Source organism: Sapajus apella, unplaced genomic scaffold (genome assembly GCF_009761245.1).
Source record: "Sapajus apella isolate SASKATOON/1434 unplaced genomic scaffold, GSC_monkey_1.0 scaffold12, whole genome shotgun sequence".
NCBI lineage: Eukaryota > Metazoa > Chordata > Mammalia > Primates > Cebidae > Sapajus > Sapajus apella.
Genome location: NW_022436952.1, coordinates 710,677 through 734,540, shown reverse-complemented (window position 1 = coordinate 734,540; position 23,864 = coordinate 710,677). Strand labels below are relative to the sequence as shown.

Sequence of the window (23,864 nt, the reverse complement as noted above, 5' to 3'; positions counted from 1 at the left end):
TCGGCCAGAACCTGGAGAAATGGAAATAGCTGTTACCTGCAAGGGACAGTAGGGCGGATGTAACTGTGCTTCAAATGTTCTTTTCCATGGCTGTGGAGTCCTTCTAGTATGAAATTATTTTTGTCAAATCGCAATTTGTCACCAGGGGTTTTGATTTTCCTTATTGCCTCGTGGGAGGTGCCAGAGGCAGCGCGTCTCAGACTGAGCCTCCTTTCCTCCCCGACCTCCCACCGCGGCCCCTGAAGGAAGATGCTGCAGCCTCCCCAGTCCCCATGCCAGCATCTCCCACTTTTCTCTGAGCTTTCGGTGGCAGACAGCGCCTTGGGCACTTTTTCTTGCTCATAATTCAAATTACCTGTTTAAGTCGGTCAAATGAAAAAATAGCAGCTCCGCCCCCACGCGGGCTGGCCCGGGCGCCGGGAGCGCCAGGGCGGCTGCAGCGCGCTCTCCGTGGCCCTGGGCCCTGAGCTCATTTCCTGGCGCGCGCGCCGCGCTATTTCAGCCTGGCGCTGTGCAAACAGGACAATTTACTGCGGCCAGAAGGGGCCCAAATTACAATCGTATCACAGACAAATATCCGCCACGCCAGGTCTCCAGGGGCCAGGAGGAGCCTCTCTCCCGGCGCGGGGGGCGGGCGCGGGGTCAGGCGAGTCCGCGGGGCTCGGCTTGGCCTTGCCGCGCCCTGGTCGGCGTTTGCCAGCGAGCTGTGCCTGCTCCCCGGGGGACCGTTCCTATCTGGGTCCTCGGGTAGAAAACCTCATCTCTTCCTGGGGATTTTCCTCTGATTTGGGGCCCCCTTTTATTTGGTTACTTTTCTGCGCTTAGGATGAAAACATCCCTCCATCCAGCCACTCCAGGGCTCAAAATCATATCTCCTAGTTCAGAAAGTGCCTGTCCATCCATCACCCTTTGGGAAAAGTCGGAATCCTTAGTCTGATGATCAAAGACCCGTCTTGGTCCAGTCCACCTTTCCAGAGCCAGCCCCTGTAGCAGATGCTCCAGCCACGGAGAGCCACACCAGACTTTCACAATTTTATTCTTGACAGTTGCCTTTTCATCCTGCCTAAATGTTCCCTTGTTTTTTTTCTGCCTAGTGAGCTCCTACTCCTTCTTCAAGACCCAGATACACATCACCTCTTCCATGAAGCTTTCCCTGACTTCCCCTTTCCCTGCCTGACATCTGTCTTCCAAGCAGAGTCAGCCCCTTTCCCTTCCTAGCACCGTGTAGAGTAGATGGTACTTCTCACACCTTGTAATGATTTGTTTGCCTGCCTGTGGTGCGCGGTACCACTGCTCACAGATATGTCCTCTTCCTCTCTGGAGAAGGATTCCACTTCCCTGACCCATTGGCCTCACTCAGGCTTGGCCACATGACTGGTGCTGGCCAGTGAAGTGGGACATGTGAGTTACTGGGGAGCAGAAACTTTCAAAGCCAAGCATGGCTCACCATGTTCTCTCTTCCTTCTGCTACAAGGATGGCAGCGCCCCAGTCAGAAAACACGCTGCCAGCCTGGCACAGGAGTGGAGCAGGACACATGTAGTGTGAGAGAGAAATGAACTTGACCTCAGTGCTTGAGGCCCCTGGGACCCTGGAATCATTTGTTGCTGCAGCATAAACTAGCTGATCTTGACTTCAGCTTCTGCCTTTCTCCCTGGCTTTACCTTCAAAAATCAAGAATCTGATCTTACTCATATTACAGAGCTGGTCCTCAGACATGTTCCTTTTCTTTTTTTTTTTTTTTTTTTTTTTTAGATGGAGTTTCGCTCTTATCACCCAGGCTGGAGTGCAATGGTGCGATCTTGGCTCACTGCAACTGCCACCTCCTGGGTTCAAGTGATTCTCCTGCCTCAGCCTCCTGAGAGGCTGGGATTACAGACGCCTGCTGTCACACCCAGCTAATTTTTGTATTTTTAGTAGAGACGGGATTTCACCATGTTGGCCGGGAAGTCTCAAACTCCTGACCTCAGGTGATCCACCCACCTCAGCCTCCCAAAGTGCTGACATTACAGGTGTGAGCCACTGTGCCCGGCCCCATGTTCTTCCAATGGCCAAGAATATCAGTAGCTAAGGTTTGTTGAATATGGATTGTGTGCCAGACACTGTGCTATGCCCTTGGCAAGCGTTCTCCCATTGTATCCTTTAACAGCACTGTCTGGTGGGTACTGCTCTTACACAGGATTTACAGAAGAGAAAAGAGGCTCAGAGGAAGGTAGGGGTTCGCCTGAGACTGTAAAGCAGTGAGAAATGGAGCTGGTCCTTGAGCTTAAATCCATATGATGCCAGGGATCTCAAACTCTGCAGCTCCATCATGGGTATCCTCACTCTCTCGCTCCCTGTAGAGCACCTGTGGAGGCTCTAACTGTTTTCACCTGTCTCTTCCACTGGGCTCTGAGCTGCCCAAAGACAGATCTTAATCTGATTTCCCATCCATTAATTCAGTCTTTCACCAAGTCTGTATTGAGTGCCAATTATGTGCCAGGCACCATCTGATGTGTTGGGGACAGAGAAATAAAACAGATAAAAATCCCTGCTGTTAATCTAAGCTATAGTGACAAGAGGCAGATCCGTGGCTGCCTGGGGTGGGTGCGGGGTGGGAAATGGGAGAAATGGGGATGACTGCAACTTTGGGGGGGGTGGAAAATGTTCAGAATCGTGGTAGTGCTGGTAGCTGTACAGGCACATATATCCATATGCACCCTAACGTCCTGCAGTTCAGAAGTGTACACTTTAAATGGTAAATGGATAAATGGATACAGTTTTTTGTTTGTTTTGAGATAGAGTCTTGCTCTGTCACCAGGCTGGAGTGAAGTGGCACAATCTCGGCTCAGTGCAACCTCCACCTCCTGGGTTCAAGTGATTCTCCTGCCTCAGCCTTCTGAGCAGCTGGGACTACAGGCATGTGCCACCATGCCTGGCTAATTTTTGTGTTTTTAGCAGAGATGAGGTTTCACCATGTTGGCCAGGATGGTCTTGATCTCTTGACCTCGTGATCCGCCCACCTTGGCCCCCCAAAGTGTTGGGATTACAGGCGTGAGCCACCTTGCCGGGCTAATACAGTTTGTTATATGTAAATGATCCCTCGATTAAGTTGATTTAAAACGACCCTTGCCCTTATGGAGAAGTGTTCTACTTGGGGAAACAGACAATATACACATAGATAAATAAAACATATGTCAGAAAGGGGCAAGTGGTGCTCAGATAAATAGGACAAGGGATTAGAAGTGCTCGGGGTTGCAATGTAAAATAATGGGGTCCGGGAGGCCACCCTGAGCAGGGTGTTGGAGCCATTCCCAGCCTGCGGTATCCTTCCTCAGACAGGGGACTACACCGCCAGCTTGCAAGCCTTTTCAAGGCACCTTCAGGGTTTGAGCCCAAAACACACCGCACATTAACGGGCTTGTGGAAATCTACCCTCCCGTCGGGCTCTGATGAAACTTCTGTAACAGGAGGCTGAACTCAGGACGCAGCATGGCTCCCTGTACATAGTAAGTCCACGGCAAATGTGTGTGGGGTAAATACTGTCTTCTGTATCCTCCCTTTTTCTACCCCAGTCCATAGACCATGTATCTACCCACCCAATTTTGCTGTTTCTGGTACCCTCAGTGGGTCTTGCCTGCCCTCCTCCTTAAAGTCATTACTCAGAGGTCTCTGAGTCAGCTCCAGGCAGACGGTCCTGGTGCTCCTTTATCTCAATACAATTCCCCCGTCCCCAGGCTCCAAGGGAAATCCTGAGCTAACTTCCGTCTTTCCTAAATTCCACACTTCCCTTTGTGGGACTCTCTTTCAGAATTTCTTGCTTTTTTTTTTTTTTTTTTGCAAATGTTCATTAATCCTGCTTCATTTTAAAAGACAAAACAAAAACAATGCATGTTGAAATTGATCAGTGCAAGTTAAATAGTGGTTTTTAGGCTGGACCCATGATTTGATTTAAGCTGTACCCACCATCTCAAACTGAAAACAAAAATCATTTGAATGCTAAAGCAATGGTTCAGTCTTGAAGAAGAAACCAGGCAAGAAAATGCCAATAATAATGATTGGTGAAATCAAAATCGAAAACAAAGAAACTGTTTATCAAGCTGCCGACAAAAAAATCTTGCATGGAGACTACAAATATGAAATTTCTGGGATGAAACTGTACAGGAATCTCAGTCTACAGTTCCCTCAGTCGCTGTGGAGATGGAGCTGTGTCACTGAATCTGACAGAGCCCTGCACTCCCCAGTCTGCGGACCCTTTCTGTAATCCAGTCTTCACTGTAGCCTGAGGAACTGTTTCAACCTGCTTCTTTTTTATCTTCTTCTGTGGCACAACCTCAGTGGACTTCTCTGATTCAGAATGAGTTCTAATTGATCTTCTCTATTGCTTCTTCTCTACTAAGACTGTAGAACCAGATGTTGCTTCAGGAGACAATACATTCTGCATTGGCTTTTCATTTCTCTGGTTTGGTGTAGAAATTATAAGCCTGTCTTGCCCCCTGAGACTTCCTTCTGTTTTGCTGCCAGTTCCCTCTGTTGAATAAATAAATTGATCAATAAATTTCCCATCACCTGTAGCATTCTGAAGAGCAAACACTTGTTCAATTTTCACAGCTGGAGCCTGCAAATCCAGGCTCCCTTTGTGCATTGTAATGGAAGCTGGTAAGGACTTCCTTGCTGCTGCAGTTTTCCAGGCTATTTTAACAAGAGGTGGCTCTTCCTTTTCCACACTTGTGTGCTGCCTCTGGCTGTGTGAATGTCAGTTCGTAAGAGTGAGGAGGCCGCCTCCTCTGCACTGGTCTGTTCTGGCTAAGGATTCAGCACAGATCCTGATCACCAGGTTTTTCTTAACTTGGCTTTGGAGACAACATTCTTTTTTGCTTGGAATAAAGCCTCTTCAGTCTGTTTATCAATATAAATAAAAGTGTACTGTTCTATTCTTTCTTTTCGAGTCATTTTCAATGCTTTCTCTGCATGGGCAATGCCAATATCCCATTGAGCATATTCTCTCTAAGGCTGGAGTTTCTGAATCGTTTTTTTCTGAGTGACTGCTGGCTTGTTTGGTCGCCTCAGCTGGTAATTCTTCATACTGTTGATGACTTCTATATTCCTGTACCCATTTTTCATGAACCTATGCCCTCTCTGGCTGTTTGCTAAAAAACTGGACATGATATTCGCGGGCACCTCTTGTGTTAATTTTGGTATGAACCTCAAGCTGGGGATCACTTTAATCCATACAAGACCACCAAGGACAGGTTCCCACCTTGGACCACACAAGATCACCAAACTGAAACTTAACACCAGTGGACACTTCTGTTGTTAGAACAGAAGATCGTATTGGCTCAACTGGGGCTTCCTCTTTTAGTACTGGATCTTCCCTTGGTTTTTCTGATACGGCGTCAACCCTCTCATTTGGTCTATTTTGTTCCTCTGGTTCTAATTTGGGGATTTTGTGTGACTTGCGCTCTTCAGATCTCGATGAGTCATGCTTTTTGCTTTTTTCCCTCTTTTCTGCTTTCATGCTTTGACTTCGTGTGCTCACTTGCCTGTACTTCATTTAAAAGGTCTCCACAAAGGGAAGACTTGAACAATTCCCTGCCATTCTGGATAGTTTTGGTTATTTTTAGTTTAACTTCAGGTGAGCCAGTCTGCTTTGGAATCACAGTTCGTGGTACCGAAGGAGGAGGTGGTGGTTGTGGAGGGGAAGGTTTTTCCAGAATTTCATGTGGTCTTGTATTTGGAATTTCTGAAGGGTAGTAGTCAGTGGAGCTAAAGTTTCTAACTGCACGAAAGCCATTGGCTGACCCATTAGGATATTGACTATACTACTGGTATTTGGATTGAGTTTCACACACGCTGATTGATGGTGGAGAGCCACTTGTGAGTGGAGGGTGTCGGTGGGTACTGAAAGTTTTGCTGCAAGGTAGCTTCGGATGGTGTCTGCTCACCATTTTCAGCAATGTCGCTGTTGTTATCAAAGGCATCCTCCTGATGCTGGTGGAGTCAATGAGTAGAGGTGGTGGCTGAATTGTGTTTCCCATGATCCCTTGCATGAAAGAAAAAGAACAATCCATTGTTCTGCTCCAGCTTTCTTAACTTTCCCTTTCTCTCATCGGGCCTTCCGTTTGTTCCGTTCTAAGCCCCGGCCGTGTCAGTGAGATCACAGGAGAGACACGGACACCGAGGAGGGCCACGGCCGGGCCGGGCCGAGCGTGCTGCGGCAGGAGGAAGGCTCGGGAGGGGGCTGGGAAGGGAGGGAGGGACGGGGTCGCCGCGCCGCCGCTGCCGCCAGACAGGAGCCTAAGACTGGCGGCCGGGCCTGGGCAGCAGGGTCCCCAGCGCTCGGCTCGGAAATCGCACGTGTCTCCGCAGCCACCTGTGCACAGCCCTGGTCCTCCGCCTCCATGCTGGCCGCCGCCGCCGCGCACAAAGCCCCCCATCCCGGACTCTCCGGGCGCCGCGCCGCCAAATCCTCAGCCCCTCATTGGCCGCGGCGCCTGGGGGAAATGCAGTCCCGGGTTCGGGGCGCTGAGGCCACAGAGGAAGCAGCGAGTCAGCGGGCCGGAGGGGACGGGAGCGCGAACTGGGAACGCCCACGGCCGCGAGCTTCTGGACGACTTGGGAAAGACTGGATGAGAGGGCTCGATGCTTTCTTTTTTTTTTGAGACGGAGTTTCTGTCGCCCGGGCTGGAGTGGAATAGCACAATCTCAGCTCATTGCAACCTCCGCCTCCCGGATTCAAGCGATTCTCCTGCCTCAGCCTCCGGAATAGCTGAGATTACAGGTGCCCGCCACCACGCCCGACTAATTTTTGATATTGTTAGTAGCAACGGGTTTCGCTGCGCTGGCCAGGCTGTTCTCGAACTCCTGACCTCATGATCCACCTGCCTCGGTGTTGCTCTTTTATAACTCTTTTTACCCTCTCACCGAACTAGCATTTAGAAAAAAAAAAAAAAAGAGTCCTCTATCAATCATTTACACGTTAGTAGGAAATAATTTAGACCAGAGGGTCTCTCCTTTGCAGAACACATTCAGTCCTCCCTGATTATTGGAAGAAAGGTTCACCTTTTGATTTTGGTTAAAGAAATTTCAGGCTAAATATCTGGGGAGGGGATGTGTTTCAGGTTCTAGGACCCCAGAGCTGCTCTGCAGAAGTCGCAGACATCCCTCTTCCCTGCAGCCTCTGCCGGCTGCATCATGTCTGCTGCTCTTTTACCAGTGGTTTTGGCAGCGGCCAGGCTGAGCTCTTAGGAGCCCCTTACAACACAACAAGCGAATGTGAAAAGTCTTAAACACTCAGCCTTCTGGCCAGAGGAAATCCCCAAATCAGCATGGCTCAGGTTTTTAAGTGCCCCATAGAGCATCCAAGAGAAGACTCCTAGGAGGCTAGGGTCTTTGAAAACCCCAAAGCTAAAATCTTTATTACCCCTTCCTTACCTTCCTCCCTTGCCTGGGGTACAGTTGTCCACAAAGCCATTCATTCAGCCCTACTGACCTAGTGCCCATTATGTGCCAGGCAGAGGAAAAGTAGAAATGGTAGGATCTATCTTCAAGGGGCTCAAAGTCTGCAGGAAACAGGACCCATTAACAAATTAGAGCACAGGGGTGTGCGGAGCACTGTAATAGCCCTGGGGGCTGCCACTGAGAAAATACAGACCCGGATACCACCAGGAAACTTCTATGAGTTGAGCTGAGCCTTGAAGGTTGGAGAGGCATTTCCCACATAAAGAAGACAAAATATATGCCCTGAATATATGCTAGAAATCAAAACGCCATGTGCTTACCAAGCTCAGGTTGGTAACGTAAATGAATGGAGCAGGTGAGTAAAGCAGCAGGAATTGGTGGTGGTGGTGGAAGTGGAAGGCCCATGTCCTGCCAACAGGGCTTCTGCTGGAAAGACAGCCTGGCCCGGATTCAGCCTCCATTTGCCCCTTCTGCCAGGTGCTTTTGTGCAGTGCACAACTCATACAACCTCACAAGGCTGCCCTGTCTGCCTAAGCTGACCATCAGCTGCTTGTTGCCCTACTGAAAAAGAGGACTTGGTTTTGCCTCACCTTACTTTTTCAATGGAAGCCAGAAACTTGAATTTTTATGTAAAATTTTCCAATTTGTCAAATGCCATTGCAGCCAAACAAAATCCAGCCTCAGGCTGGAGCTACTATAGAGATTCAGTCTGTGGCCCCGATGGGAACCAGTCCCCTGGGTGCACATGCTACTTTCTCCTCCGCACCACACAACACAGTCCTTTGCTGAGATTTGACAGGGGAAACACAATTATGGATGAAACCCCCTACCGCTGCTGCAAAGCCCTTCAGAAAGTTGAGACTGGCCTCTGAACCAGAGGAAAGCCACGTGGGGCTGTGCAACAGCAGCCCGCCTGTGAGACTGATGGGTAAAGCTTTCATTTATCGGGGCACCTTGTTTGGAGAAAGCTTCCCTGCCCTCTTGTCTGCCCCCACCTCCAACCCCTCCTGTTTTGCTAATGATAAATGACAAGCGGTGGACATTTATTAATTAAACTACCCGCTGTAGCCTGTGGTAAAACCCAAGGCCACACACAGGGGAGGCATTCAAAGCATTCCTGCTGCCCCTGCTGGGGGCACAGGCCCCAGGGTTATCCTTTGCTGGTGAGAGCCGGCCACGGCGGCCACAGCCTTACACAACGGGCCTTCCTAGGTTCTGTCTGGGTTCTGGCTGATAAATGGAAATCACCTCCATGGGCCATACAGTAATTAAACTCTTGGCATTCTTTTGAAAAAAAAAAATGTTCCTCATGGGACATTCTCACAAGCTGCTGAAGGTCTGGGGCCTGCAAGCTCCTAGCTGATTACCAAGGGGTTTTTGAAGTTGGCCTTGACTGAGGATCAAAGGAGGATGGGAGTTCAAGGAACGTGGGTAGGAGTGGGAAATGCCTTAGAATTAAATTGGTCACGGCCCAGCGTGGTGGCTCATGCCTCTCATCTCAGTGCTTTGGGAGGCTGAGGCTGGAAAATCACTTGAGCCCAGGAGTTCAAGACCAACATGGTAAGACCCTTTCTTAACAAAAAATATAAAAATCACCCTGGTGTGGTGGCACACCCCTGTGGTCCCATCTACTCGGGAGGCTGAGGTGCGAGGATTGCTTGAGCTCAGGAGGTCGAGGCTGCAGTGAGCTGTGTTTGCACAACTGTACTTCAGCCTGGACAACAGAAGGAGACCCTGTCTCAAGAAAAGTTCACTGATGTACTCCAAGTACCTAAAACAGAGCCTGGCGCGTAGTAGGTGCTCAATAAATATTTGTTGACTGATTAGGCAGAGATGTGCTCATGTCAATTCTTAACAAAAGCAGTAATCAGGAGAAATTCTTAATTAAGGTCCTAGAACCAGTGGCTTCTAATTGTTTGTTGCCACAGGATTGTAAACATGTTGAAGATCAGGGCAGTGTCTTATTCAATTGACTGTCCCCAGAAGCAGGCACAATGCCCAGCTGAGGGCCTGCACGCTGTGGTTTCTCAACAATATCAGTTGTCTGAATGACTCAGGGATAAACCATTTTTCAGGGCTGGGTCAGCAGAGCCCCACTGGGACGTGACCTGCACACACTTTGGCAGTCCCCTGGGATGCAGCAGCAGCAGAGTCATAAAGCCTGGGATCAGACCCACAGTGGGTGTCACCACTGGAAAGGCCTGAGATCTCAGCCAGTCCCTTGCTAGGCAGAAAGAAGAAATGAATTAGCTACAAATCTTGGGGTCTCTAACAGTGCAGCTTCATTTTTCTCTATTTTTCCTGCAGACTCCCCATTCTGTCCACCTGCCAAAAACATTTAAGTTACTTTAATAACCAATGTCAGCTGAACTCAGACATTTCAGACTTCAGTTCAATCTATTCCAAATTGCTTCAGCTTTCCTTGTCAGGGCATTTACTTAGTTCCAGGGGCTTCTGTGCCATAGGAGAGGGAGCTGGAGGAGGCGGAGAGCTGAGCCGTGGTCATCAGTATCTGTCTTTGCTAGCCTCTTGGGCATGGTCACCCCATCTTATTGGTGTCTGCTAAATCCATGTCTTTTTTCTGTAGTAATTAATCCACACACTCTGTGTCCTCCCGACTCTGCACTTGAGGCCCCCCCAGCCCACCAGGCCCTGCCTAGCGCCTTCTATGCCTTCCTTGAAGTGCTGGAAAACCAGCTGGCCCCTCATTGCTCTAGGGCCCAGGGAGGCTCTGATGGACTCTGGGTGCCATGACAGAGGAGGGCTCCACCCACTCAGCGTTCCCAATGGACAGTGGACACAGTCTCCTTTGCTCTGGAGTTTCCCTAGCTGGTTGGGACGATTCTGTTGGTGCCCACCCCACCGTGGTCTCTGTCTCCCTGGCGAGCTGTGTATGTGCATGATGAGGAGGGTCTCCAGCATCGAGGAAAGGAGTTGTATTTGTCCATTTTCACACTGCTATAAAGAAATACCCGAAACTAGGTAATTTAGAAAGAAAAGAGGGTTAATTGACTCATAGTTCTGCATAGGTGGGGAGGTCTCAGGAAACTTACAGGAATGATGGAAGGGGAAAAGGCATGTCTTACATGGTAGCAGGCGAGAGAGAGTGCGTGTAGGAAGTGAAGGAGGAAGAGCCCCTTATAAAACCATCAAATCTCATGAAAGCTTACTCACTACCATGAGAACAACGTGGGGGGATCACCCCCACGATCCAATCACCTCCCGCCAGCTCTCATCCCAGGCCATCAGCTTCTGCCTTTGTTAATGGGACACTTGCCGTTGGAGTCCTCAGCCTCTGGGTAAGAAGTTCAACTATCCCAAGGCTACCATGCTGTGAGGAAACCCAAACTGCATAGGGGGGCCATGTGAAGGCACTCTGGCTGACAGTCCCCACTAAGACGTCTCAATCCAGGCACCGGGCATGTGAGGGAAGAAGCCCCCAGGTGACTTCAGCCCTCAGCCTTCCCAGTCACCTCCAGCCATTTGAGTCTTCACAATCCAGGCCCTAGACATTAGAGAGCAGAGACAAGCCACCCCGTTGAGCCCTGGTCAAATTCTTAAGCCTCTGAATCTGTGAACCTAATAAAATGGTTGTGGCTTTATGCCACAAACTTTGCTGAATGCCTCCTTCGTTCCAGCAATTCTCCTGCCTAAGCCTCCTGAGTAGCTGAGATTACAGGTGCCTGCCACCACACCCAGCTAATTTTTGTGTTTTTAGTAGAGATAGGGTTTCACCATGTTGGCCAGGCTGGTCATGGCCAGGCTGGTCTTGAACTCCTGACCTCAGGAGATCCACCCTCCTCAGCCTCCCAAAGTACTGGGATTACAGGGGTGAGCCACTGTGCCCAGCACAGCTGTGTCATCTTAACCTGCTGGATTTATACCCTGATATCCATGCTTTTTCTGGGCCACTAATGAGGCCACATCTCTTCCCACCATAAGACCACTGAGAAGGCCAGTGAGTGTGTGGTGTGGTCCCTTGTCTTAAGGAAGTTTGGTGAAGGAAGTTACTGCCATGCATGGCTGGTAACAAAAGAATATACATCTGTGGAGGTTGTTCTGGAAGTATCTTAGGGAAGTAAAGGAAGGGAATTAAGACTCATCAACAACAGACGCCATTCCTCGCCCTGCCCATCCTTATTCATTTATTCAACAAGGGGTCTTTGAGCAGCTACGAGGTGCCAGGCCCTGTTTTAAGATTCTGGGACATGGACACAGGACTGGCCCTAGTGGTTCTCTTAGTCCAGCTAGGTACAAACATTGAACAATGATTAATGCACATACTTGGAATGAAAAACTTGGAGTGTTCTGAGAGTGGGTAGAGACCTACTTAATCCTCATAATATCCTTCTGAGGTGGGAACCATCCTTTCTATTTTGCAGGGGAATACGGGGGCTCAGAGGGGTTAAGTGACCTTCCCAGGGTCACCCAGTGGGGGAGACACCAGATTGCAAAGAAGCAGCCCCCACCTGCCCAGTGCAGCCAGGAAAGCACAGGTACAAATGCCCAGCTCAGCAGGAGAGTGCTCGGGCTAACGGGTCCGGTGGGGTCAGCAGCCTCAGACTGGCAACCTCTGAGGGAACAGGATTAACCCCTGGAAAGCCAGGGTAGCTTGTTAATCCAGCAAACCTGCTCTTCCCAAGAAAAAATGGACTTCAACTGGGAAGGGATGATGGGGCTCCAATCATCCACCAGTCCCGGGGCAGCCACACTCACCATCTGTAAAATGAGGGCAGAAATAGAGGGGGAGGTGTGATAACCACCCCGAGGCAGTGGCTGGGACCCCTAACCCACTCCTTGATTCTGAGTCCCAAGGGCCAATGGAGGGGCATCGGGAGGTGAGACAGGACAGGCAGACAAACCCCTCCAAGAGATGTCAGAAGTGGGTTTCAGACCTTGGGGTGTGGAAGAAGCACCTGGAGAATAGGTTAAAATGCTGATGTGTGGCCCCCACCCTGAGAAATTTGGGTTCACTTGGTCTGGAGTGAAGCCCAGGCATCTGTGGGTTTTGTTTTTTGTTTTTGTTTTCGGGCAACAGGCTGGAGTGCACTGGTGCGCCCTCCGCTCACTGCAACCTCTGCCTCCTGGGTCCAAGCGATTCTCCCATCTTAGCCTTCTGAGTAGCTGGGATTACAGGCACCCACTACTACACCTGGCTAATTTTTGTATTTATAGTAGACACAGAGTTTCACCGTGTTAGCCATGCTGATCTCGAACTCTGAGACTCAAGTGATCTGTCAGCCTCGGCCTTCCAAAGTGCCGTGATGACAGGCATGAGCCACTGTGCTCAGCCAAAAATATTTATCTTTAGATGAGCTTTTAATGGAGTTCTTCAAATACTCAAAAAAGCAGGGAAAACTAGGATGCTAGAAGATGAAATAGGTGATTAGGCAAATAAATCATCAGGGAAATTGGCCCCAGGCTCATGGTCTTGTTCCCCGCATTGCTGGGCAATTTACTTGTCAATTCCAAGCTTCAGTTTCCCCACCTGAAAAACTGAGCTAATAAAATTGATTTCTCCGAATGCGGTGGCTCGTGCCTGCAATCTCAGCACTGTGGGAGGCTGACGTGGGTGGATCACCTGAGGTCAGGAGTTTAAGACCAGCCTGGCCAATGTGATAAAACTGCATCTCTACTAAAAAAAAAATACAAAAAATTAGCTGGTTATAGTGGCACGTGCCTATAGTCTCAGCTACTTGGGAGGCTGAGGCAGGAGAATTGCTTGAACTTGAGAGGCGGAGGTTGCAGTGAGCCAAGACTGCACTACTGCACTCCAACCTGGGCGACAGAGTGAGACTCTGCTTCGAAAAAAAAATGGATTTCACAGTGTAGTTATGAGGACGTTGTAAGAGGGTATGAGCTATGTGCCAGGTGGGTGGTAAACGTTCAATGGATGCTACTTTCCTTCCTTCCGGAGCATTTGGACCACATGGAGACCTCCCTGCTCTTGGCTTTGGCTTTAAGGAGCTTGTGGTCACTGAGAGGATTTCACACTGGAAGTACATGCATTCGAAATGGACACCTAAGTGTATGTTTTCTGGTGTAAACTATATGTCGACTCTAACTTTAGCCCAAGGGAGCTTTATGATTTGTCTCCTTTTCGTGAAAGCTATAATAGAGGAAGAGAAAACCCTGCCTCGTACATTCCAATTCCTAAATACACAATTTATAATTTTCTGGGATATTATTTACGTTTATTTTAGTTCTAGATACACACCATCCCTGTGGGGTGCTTATTTAAGTTTCGGGTGGGCTCTGGAAACGCCCGGAATGCCTTAGAAGGAGGGAAGAAGATTCTTTTCATTCATTAAACAGCAGGGCCTGGGGTCTTTGCAGGTTCTAGGGCTTAGAAGTTCCCTCAACACCAACTGAAAAGTCCCAGGGCGGGAGCTGAGCTCACACCAAGTTCTACTTCTCACGTCTGCAGCTTTGACAGTTGGACTTCTTTCTAGCTCTCTCATTCTCTGCTCATACTGAGGCCAACAGAGAGACAGGTTGGACCATGGTCTGGCCGGGGGCTCCAGCCTCCTCTTTTTTACTCAGTGGTCATCGGACCAGCAGCCCATACCTGGCACCCAGGTATGAAAAGAGACCTCTGGCTTTCACCAGGCTCTTGGAGGGTCAGGGACCTCCAAAAAGATAAAACCACTGGTCAGCTAGTCACCATCTACCTCCTTCCCACCCATTCCTTGCTCTCAAGCCCTGTTCTTACGAAGGCCTTCCCTGGCATTCAATGGTGGGTCCCCAAGGAAGGCCCCAGGCTTGCTGAGCATCCTTCAAGGAAGACTTCAGGCCCTGGCCCTGCAGTGAGTGCTGTTGTTAGCAGCAGATGGGCTGAGTGAGGCAGCGGGATGGAGTTCTTCTTTTTTATTCTGGTTGCAAATTATAAACTCCCAAATGCTGGCATTCCGTACTGAGGTTCACAAACTTTAGTATGGAAAACAGTCAAGTGTAATTTTAAAAGCACCCCAGGAGATGCTGATGCAGGTGGACACTTGAAGAAATACTGGTTGATAAAAAGTTCCTTTTTTTTTTTGAGATGGAGTTTCACTCTGTGGCCCAGGCTGGAGTGCAGTGGGGCCATCTCATCTCGCTGCAAACTCTACCTCCTGGGTTCAAGCAATTCTCCTGCCTCAGCCTCCCGAATAGCTGGGATTACAGGCGTGCGCCACCATACCCAGCTAATTATTGCATTTTTAGTAGAGATGGGGTTTTGCCATGATGTCCAGGCTAGTCTCGAACTCCTGACCTCAGGTGATCCATCCACCTCAGCCTCCTGAAGCGCTGGGATTACAGACATCAGCCACTGTGCCCACCAGTGATTTATAGTTTCTAGAAAGCTGTTCCAAGTTATTGGCTGTTTTTGAACTGTTCAAGTTTAAAAAAAAAGTAGGCACCCTTTAAGAAGGCCAATTGTGAAGTAGAAGTCCCATTCCAAGGAGGGCAGGCCTGTAGTGGCAGCTAATAAATACTTTTGTAGCCCTACTGTGCGCCAGATACTGTTCTAAACACACATAAACATTAAACCTCTCAACAGCTCCAAATGCCAGGACACCAGTTCCTCTATTCAGGAAAGGCCATCTGGACCCTTCAGGAGGCCAACAGGGAGAGGACAGAGTCCCGTAGGTGAAAAGGAGGAACGAGCGGCTGGAGAGGAATGGGGAGCATTAGAGGTCACAAAATGTGGTAGACAGAATAATGCCCCCCAGAAGATGTTCACATCCACATCCCCACAACCTGTGAATGTTACCTTACCTTATGTGGCAAAAGGGACTTTGCAGGTGTCATTAAGAATCCTGAGATGTGAAGATCATTTTGGATTATCCAGAATAATCCAGGTGGATTGGAGGGACCCAGTGTCATCACATTTAATGGTCCTTAGATGTGGAACAGAGGGCTAGAAAGGTGAGGCAAGGGGGTGCCATGAGAGAAGATGGAAGGGGACACAAGCCAAGGAATACAGGCCACTTCTGGGATCTGGAAAAAGCGAGGATACGTCGTCTGTCTAGATAGGAACACAGCCTTGCTGGAATCTGGCTTTTAGCCCCCTGAGGCCCGTCTTAATACTTGTGACCTTTAGAGCTGTAAGGTCGTAAATTTGTGTTGCTTTAAGCCTCTCGGTTCGTGATAATTTGTTGCAGCAGCCATAGAAAACTAGTAGAAGGAAGAAAAGGAGCATTAAGAGAGATTTCCCACTTTGCTTTGAAAAGTGCATGTAAATAAATGGGAAAACAGGGAGAAGATGGCCCAGAGTAGAACGGGGGAGAAAGTCTTCTTCTATGACTAAGGAAGAGTGAGGCTTCCAAATGGCCCTCAGGAAGGAGTTTGTGCCATGATGCTTTTCTATTATTTTTTTTTTTTTTTTTTTGGGACGGAGTTTCACTCTTGTTACCCAGGCTGGAGTGCAATGGCGCGATCTCGGCTCACCGCAACCTCCGCCCACCGCAACCTCCGCCTCCTGGGTTCAGGCAATTCTCCTGCCTCAGCCTCCTGAGTAGCTGGGATTACAGGCACGTGCCACCATGCCTAGCTAATTTTTTGTATTTTTAGTAGAGACGGGGTTTCACCATGTTGACCAGGATGGTCTCGATCTCTTGACCTCGTGATCCACCCGCCTCGGCCTCCCAAAGTGCTGGGATTACAGGCTTGAGCCACCGCGCCCGGCAACCATGATGCTTTTCAAGAGAGAGTAGAGATCAATCAATCTCTGTGCTATGTTCTCACACAAAATATTTGTGAGGGAAGGGTTGTGGTGAGTCACTTGTATTTTTAAAATACCTGCCACTCCCAGTTTTCCAGATAGCTGAGGAAAGGCTGGGGTTCAAATCCCATAAAAAACCAATATCAGGTCGGGCGCAGTGACTCAAGCCTGTAATCCCAGCACTTTGGGAGGCCGAGGCGGGTGGATCATGAGGTCAAGAGATCGAGACCATCCTGGTCAACATGGTGAAACCCCGTCTCTACTAAAAAATACAAAAAATCAGCTGGGCATGGTGGCGCGTGCCTGTAATCCCAGCTACTCAGGAGGCTGAGGCAGGAGAATTGCCTGAACCCAGGAGGCGGAGGTTGCGGTGAGCCGAGATCGCGCCATTGCACTCCAGCCTGGGTGACAAGACCGAAACTCCGTCTCAAAAAGAAAAAAAAACAATATCATTCAATTGGTACATGCTCCAAAATGTACATAAAACATCTAGGAGGACTTCATAACTTCAAAATTAAGAGCAATCAACTGCTAATGCACTGAGTGCTTATTTTTTGCCAGCCACTGTACCAGGCATGCTGCTTCATTTAAATTTTGCAGGGACCTTTGACTAGGTCCCACCTTGATTTCCATTCTGCAGATGAAAAGCATCACATTGGGATGCAGCCAAGGCTGTTGGTTGCCCTTCAGCCTTCGTGATTTGATATGGTTTGGCTCTGTGTCTCCACCCAAATCTCATCCTGAATTTCACTCCCATAATTCCCATGTGCTGTGGGAGAGACCACCTGGTAGGAGATAATTGAATCACGGGGGCAGTTTCCCCATACTGTTCTCGTGGTAGTGAGTAAGTCTCACGAGATCTGATGGTTTTATCAGGGGTTTCCGCTTTGGCGTCTTCCTCATTCTCTCTTTGCCTGCTGCCATTCACGTAAGACGGGACCTGCTTCTTTGCCTTCTGCCATGTTTGTGAGGCTTCCCCAGCCACGTAGAACTGTAAGTCCAATTAAACCTCTTTCTTTTGTAAAATGCCCAGTGTTGGATATGTCTTAATTAGCAGCATGAAAACAGACTAATATATCCTTCTTCCTCTTTGCTAAAATACCCTTTTGATAGTGATCATGAATTGGCCTTTGTGTGCAGTGAGTGTTGACTGGTCTGCCAATGCCTTGCCTTTCCAGCTATGATTGGTTTTAAAAAATATAAATGTGAAGGCCCCACCTCAGAACCGTTAAATACAAAGCTCTGGTATGGGCCCAGGTGTGTTCTTAAAAGTTCTCAGGTGATTCTAATGTTGCAGCCAGGGATGAGACCATTTATCCAAGGCAATCTGGATAATTCCTTTCACCTTAGCCAGGGGTTAGCCTGCGAACTATTCTGACTAAGGAGGCATGAAGTTTTCTGTTTCTGGCTGTTGTCATCTGCAGATGGCAGCGAGGAACCTGGGATCTGAAGATGCTGCTGAGCTGCCTGAGTAGGTCACCTGGATCCACGCTATTTCACACTATTTCTAGACTTGTTATATGATGAATAAATGTCCTCTTGATTTAAGACAGGGGTTGGCAAACTATGACCCAGGAGCCAAATCTGGCCCACTGCTTGATTTTGTAAATAAAGTTTTATTGGAATACAGCCATGCCCATTTGTTTATGTATTGCCTACATATTGTTTAGTGCTACAATGGCAAGGATGAGTAGTCATGACAGAGACCTTACGACCTGCAAAGCCTCAAATATTTACCCTCTGGCCCTTTTCCCTTTACAGAAAAAGTTTGCCAACTCCTGGTTTAAGGGTCTTTTTGTGGGCCTTTCTATTACTTGCAGTCGAGGGTACCTGTTAGTTTTGGAGTTTAGCTTCCCCAAGGTGCCATTGTTAGTGATGGCAGGTTTGCCCTCTTCAAGCCATTTTTTCATGAGAGAATAATTACAGAATAATCTTGCAGGGATTTCAATAATATCAGCCAACCTACTGCCCACGGGAATGCCAGATGATAGTGTGGGATCACATAGGTTGGGGCTTCAGACAGGCCTGGATTTATGTCCTGGTTTTATCATATAGAACCAATTGTCTTTGAAAAGTGACTTAATCTTCTAGTCCTCAACTTTCTCATCTGAAATGAGGACAGTTATATCTACACAAAGGATGGGTATCCTCATGGAGGCAATTCCAGACAAAGGAATCAGTGCAAGCAAAGGAAGTGAGGTGAAAAAACTCTCGGTCCACATGGAGAGGAGCAAGCTGCTCTACCTGACCTAAGCCAAAAACGTAGAAAAGAGGTCGCGGGCACACTGTAGTAAAGATAGGCTGGCACTTATTGCATAATAATTTGTCTGGTTGCCTTGGGTTTCTGAGAGGGAGCTTCTAAACACTTGGAATTTCCCAAGTGATAGGAATGTCTTTGTTATTCATAGCCACTGGAACCATACCTGAGTTTAGACTAACAATGTGTGTCGTCGTTGACCCCTAGATAGTTTCAGGGTGGGAACTAGCTATTAGGAACCAACCAGATGATAGAGGGTTGGGGTTTTGAGCCAGATGATATCAGTCTGACATCCAGGGAGGGAAGGAGGCTAGAGATTGAGCTTAATCACATGGCCAATTATTTGATCAATCATGCCTCATGATGAAACCCCAGTAAAAATTCTGGACATCAAAGCTCCTGGTGGGTGAACACTGATGTGCTAGGAGGGTGATGCATACTGACTCCATGGGGGGAAGATATGGAAGCTCTGTGTCTGGGATCGTCCCAGATCTCACCTTATGGATCTCTTCATTTGGCTGGTACTGATTTGTACCCTTGATAATAAAACTATAATGGTAGGTATAGCACTTTGCTGAGTTCTGTGAGTCATTGTAGCAAATTATCAAATATGAGGGGGTTGTGGGAACCCCCAAATTTGTAGTGCAGATGGCCTGGGAACCCCCATACTATGTGGGGTGTCTGAAGTGAGGGCAGTCTGCTGATGCCTATGTCCTTAACCTGTGGAGTCTGTACTAAGTCCAAGTAGTTGACAATGCACAAGTATATATTGCCGTATTGCAGAGCTGGATTCATGAATGCCTGTTTCCAGACTTGGATTTAATTTGGTTGGTGGTGGGAAGCCATAGGTTTATGAGCAGATGAATGACAGTATTGGTAACTGAGATTCTGGAAGAATAATTAGGCAGAGATTACGGCCAGCTAGAGCTCTCCCTGAGTCACAGGATCCCTTGGTCATGCACTTTCAACTTTGACATGAGATGCTGGTCACCGAAGATGCATCCTTTCAAAAATAAACAGCAGCTATAAGACAACTCACATATACTGGTAGAGTTGGAGCCATCCCAGGGCAGGCCAGGCCAAGGAGCTACAGGAAATCCTCACTTCTGGGGGCAGAAGGTCAGTTGCTGCTTCCTGGCCCACACCCTCTGCAGATACTAGAGCTCATGGAAGAGTCCTGGATGCATACACAGCCCAAGGCTTTGCTTTATAGCATAAGGGTATGGAAGCAGAATCTGGGTACAGCTTCCTCTTGGAGGCTTGGGGAACCTGGTGACATTCAGGAGCCCCCTTTTTTAAAACCTTTTGTACCTTCCAGTTTGCTACTTTCCAGCAACAGCTAGCCATTGGGGCATTGTATTTCAGCCTTTCTGGGGCATCCCCTGGAAGACAGGCACTGGCACTGCCTGCTGTCTCTCCCTGGATCTGATTTAGCCTTCACTGAAACCCTGCCCAAGGTGATGACTTAATCTCTGGGATGAGTGAATGCAGCCAAATGTGCAGATGGATTTTGCAAGAGAAAAGCTCAAATCTATTTTGTGGCTGCAGATACACATTCTGACTTTACCACATCCGTGGTCATTCCAATCACAAACACAAAGGATGCTATAAATTCTTTCCATGAAAAAGAATTTCCACCGGATTTTTTGTCATCATTCATTTCATGATAAGTCAGTCAAAACAGCCAGTCTGGCATTGATATCAAGGACCCCAGAGTAGTATCCTTAACTTACTGATGGCTTTAGGTCTTGTTAGTTGCAAAGTTTCTTTCCAGGAATTCTGTTTTCTCATCGACTTCGATGAGAAACAAAATTGAGAGAGATGCTAGCGAAAAAATTTAATTGCACTCAAAGAAGTAGCAGTCTTTTTTCTTTCGTATACATCATACATCAAGCAAAATCATTTTCTGAGAACTAGTTCCAGATTACGTTCAAAATCATGGGTTGTGTGTTTTATTTCTTTTCTTATTGAGATGTAATTCACATACCATAAAATTCCTTTTGTAAGTTTGGGGAACCTGGTGACATTCAGGAGTATACAGTTCAGTGGTTTTGGTATATTCAAAAGACTCTACAACCATCACCACTATCTAATTCCAGAACATTTTTATGACACAAAAAAAGAAATTTTGTACTCATTAGCAGTCACTCTCTACTCCTGCTGTCTTACTTTCCCTGACAACAACTAATCTCCCTTCCAATGTACTTGCCTAGTCTGGATGTTTCATATAAATGGAGTAATACAATCTGTGGCCTTTTGGTCTGGCTTCTTTCACTTAGCGTGTTTTCAAGGTTCATCCATGTGGTGGGATGTATCAGCTTCATTTCATCTCATGGCTGCATAATAACCTATTGTATGTGATGCAGGGCAGGTGAATCCCAAAGTGGGACTTAGCCCATGAGTGTTATTGGCTTTGCCCAGGGAAGAATTCAAGGGCAAGCAAGAGGTAGAAACCAGCTTTATTGAAACAGCAGTGTTACAGCTCCGTGACTGCTCCTGCAGGACAGGGCTACCCCACAGGCAAAGGGTAGCAGCTCAGGGCAGTTTTGCAGTCATATTTATACCGACGTTTAATTACGTATAGATTAAGGGGTGGTTTATGCAGAAATTTCCGGGGAAGTGGTAGTAACGTTTGGGTCGGCAGGTCATTGCCATGGAAAGGAGCGGTAACTCCCAAGTGTTGTTATGGCAATGGTAAACTGACAGGGCACACTGGTGGGCATGTCTTTTGGAAAGCTGCTTCTGCCCCTTCCTTGTTTTAGCTAGTTCTCAATTTGGTCTGGTGTCTGACCTTCGTCTCTGGAGTCAAGTCTCACTTCCTACCTCATATGGATATACCATCATGTGTAATCCATTTGTCAATTAATAGATATTGGATTGTTTCCCATTTTTGGCTATTGTGAATAATGCTGCTATGAACATTCATGTGCAAGTTTTTGAATTGACATATTTTCAAATCTCTTGGGTATATACCTAGGGGTGGAATTGACAGGTCATATAGTAAAGTCTATGTTTAACCTACTAAACTAGAATATCTGGGATTAGGGCCTGTTTTAACAACTCTCCAAGTGATTCTGTGATCACCAGAATTTGGGAAGCGCTGCCCTAGAGTAAGGGGCAGCAAAGAGCCCTATAGTAAATATTGGGGTTTGCAGACCAAGAGACAGAACTGAGGATGTTAGGTAGGTAGGTACTTACTTAATAAGCGTGTAAACACATATCCAAAAATTTTATTAAAAAATTTAAAACTATAATTATAATAATTGGTAACAGCGTTGGTTGGTTGTTGGTTTTTGGTTTTTTGAGACAGGGTCTCACTCTGTCTCCCAGACTCAAATGCATGGCTCACTACAGCCTTGACCTCCTGGGCTCAGGTGATCCTCCCAAGTAGCTTGGAGCTGCAGGCATGCACTAGCACACCCAGCTACTTTTTAAATTTTTTGTAGAGATAAGGTCTCACTATGTTGCCCAGGCTGGTCTCGAACTCCTGGGCTCATGCGACCCTCCCACCTCAGCCTCCCAAAGTGCTGGGATTACAGACGTTAGTCACTGTTTCCAGCCAGAAACGGTTTTTTGTAACGCAGGTTTACTAATTAGAAGAATGTGTTTCATTTTGTTTTGCTTTTTGCAGGTTTGGGAGGGCAACATTTTACTTAATTGAGATTCAAAGTTGGTGTTCCCTGTCATCAAATCAATCGTAGATAGTAATCTGTAAAAACCACTCTTCCAGCTGGGCATGGTGGCTCATGACTATAATCCCAGCACTTTGGGAGGCAGAGGTGGGCGGATCACCTGAGGTTGGGAGTTCGAGACCAGCCTGACCAACATGGAGAAACCCTGTCTCTACTAAAAATACAAAATTAGCCAAGCGTGGTGGTGCAGGCCTGTAATCCTATCTACTCGAGAGGCTGAGCAGGAGAATCGCTTGAACCCAGGAGGCAGAGATTGCAGTGAGCCAAGACAGCACCATTGTACTCCAACATGGGCAACAAGAGTAAAATATATATATATGTATATTCTTGTCTTATGGGCTGTAAAATAACAAGTCATGGACCAGATTTGGCCTGTGGCTCTACTGTGTCAACTAGTTCCGGTGCATAGCAGCCCCCGAGGTTTTAGCAGGGTGGTCAGTGAAGAGCTGTGGCTTCTGCCTCCATCTCAATTTTTCTTTGAGCAAATCACCTCTCTCCTGACAGTCCTGTTGGGGCTGTCAGTTGTGGGGTTCTGGCACCTCCCATCCCAGCCCCAGCTAGAACAGGCAGGCCCACAGGAATCTGAATCTGGAGGGAGTTCTCAGGGGTGGAGCGTAGAGGCTGCAGGAGCCTTCCGATGGCAGGGCCCTGAACTAAGTCCTGCCCTGAGAATCACACTGTTATGCCTAGGCCTTGTGGGATTCCTGAGAATTGTACCCCACCTGCCCTGCTCTGACATCTACTCAGCTTTAGCCATATCCATTTATCGATTCAGCTCAGCAACATCTACTCATGACACTTAAATCCTGCAAGTGTACTTGAAGTGGCCCCAGAGGTTAAAGATGTGGACGTTCTCCCTCCAGCATCAGCACCCCTGCCCCACAGCCTGGGGATTCTCTGTTCTGCCTGCTATTAATCACTTCTATATTGCATACTTATATGTGCCAAAAATAGGATCCTCTCTTGCCCTGTTTGGGTCATGAAATTGTCAAGTGGTACCTATCTTCTAGAAAGCAATCCAGCAGTATATGAGAAGAGCCGCAGAAATGTGCCGCCTTGGGAAAAAGAAATAATCCTAAGTACAGAAAAATGTATTTGAGCAAAGCATTCATGGCCACATTCTGCCTTTCCCTGTTCAGATATGGATTAAAGCTGAATCTACTGCCAGCAAGTACCCACCTCCACTTATTTGAGATGCAGAGGGTTCCCCGCCCTTTCCATTTTGTTGCCTTCCAGAAACAGCTCCCACCATGTCCCATAATCTCTGTTTCCCTTGATCTCTCTCTCTTTCTCCCTGTCTAACCTTCTTCTTTTAGAAAATAAGCTTTATCCACTTTGGTTAGTAGCCAGCAAATCTGGATTGTTCCCCATGACCCTTGTGCCCGAGGTAGATAGAACCACCTACTCCACATCCGCCCATCCTCTGAGTGGAAGATAATCTGCTTCTCTGCTTAGAGTGGATTCTCGATGTATCACTCTAATGATTTATGAGGTTAAAAGGCTCCCTCTTCAGTAGGGATTAGGTTAAAAGGTTCCTCTTCAGTAGGGATGAGCATAGAGAGGGGAAAGAGACTGACAGGGCCAGAGAATCTCATCCACCACATTTACAATAGTGAAAATATTAGAAGCCACCAGATGTTCCAAATACCCTCTTCTACTAGCCAAGGGGGCTGACCCAAAGCAGGATCCCAGGAACTAGGGTTGAGTGGGTGGGGGAGGTACTTCGGGCAAGAAGACATCAGATCTGAGGATGGGTGCTACAATCAGCCTGAGAAG

General features: G+C 47.8%; 1 pseudogene; it reads right to left on the bottom strand.

Moving 5' to 3' along the window:
* Nucleotides 1-4,146: 4,146 nt before the first annotated feature.
* On the bottom strand, nucleotides 4,147-6,157 carry LOC116552623 (annotated as a pseudogene).
* Nucleotides 6,158-23,864: the final 17,707 nt, after the last annotated feature.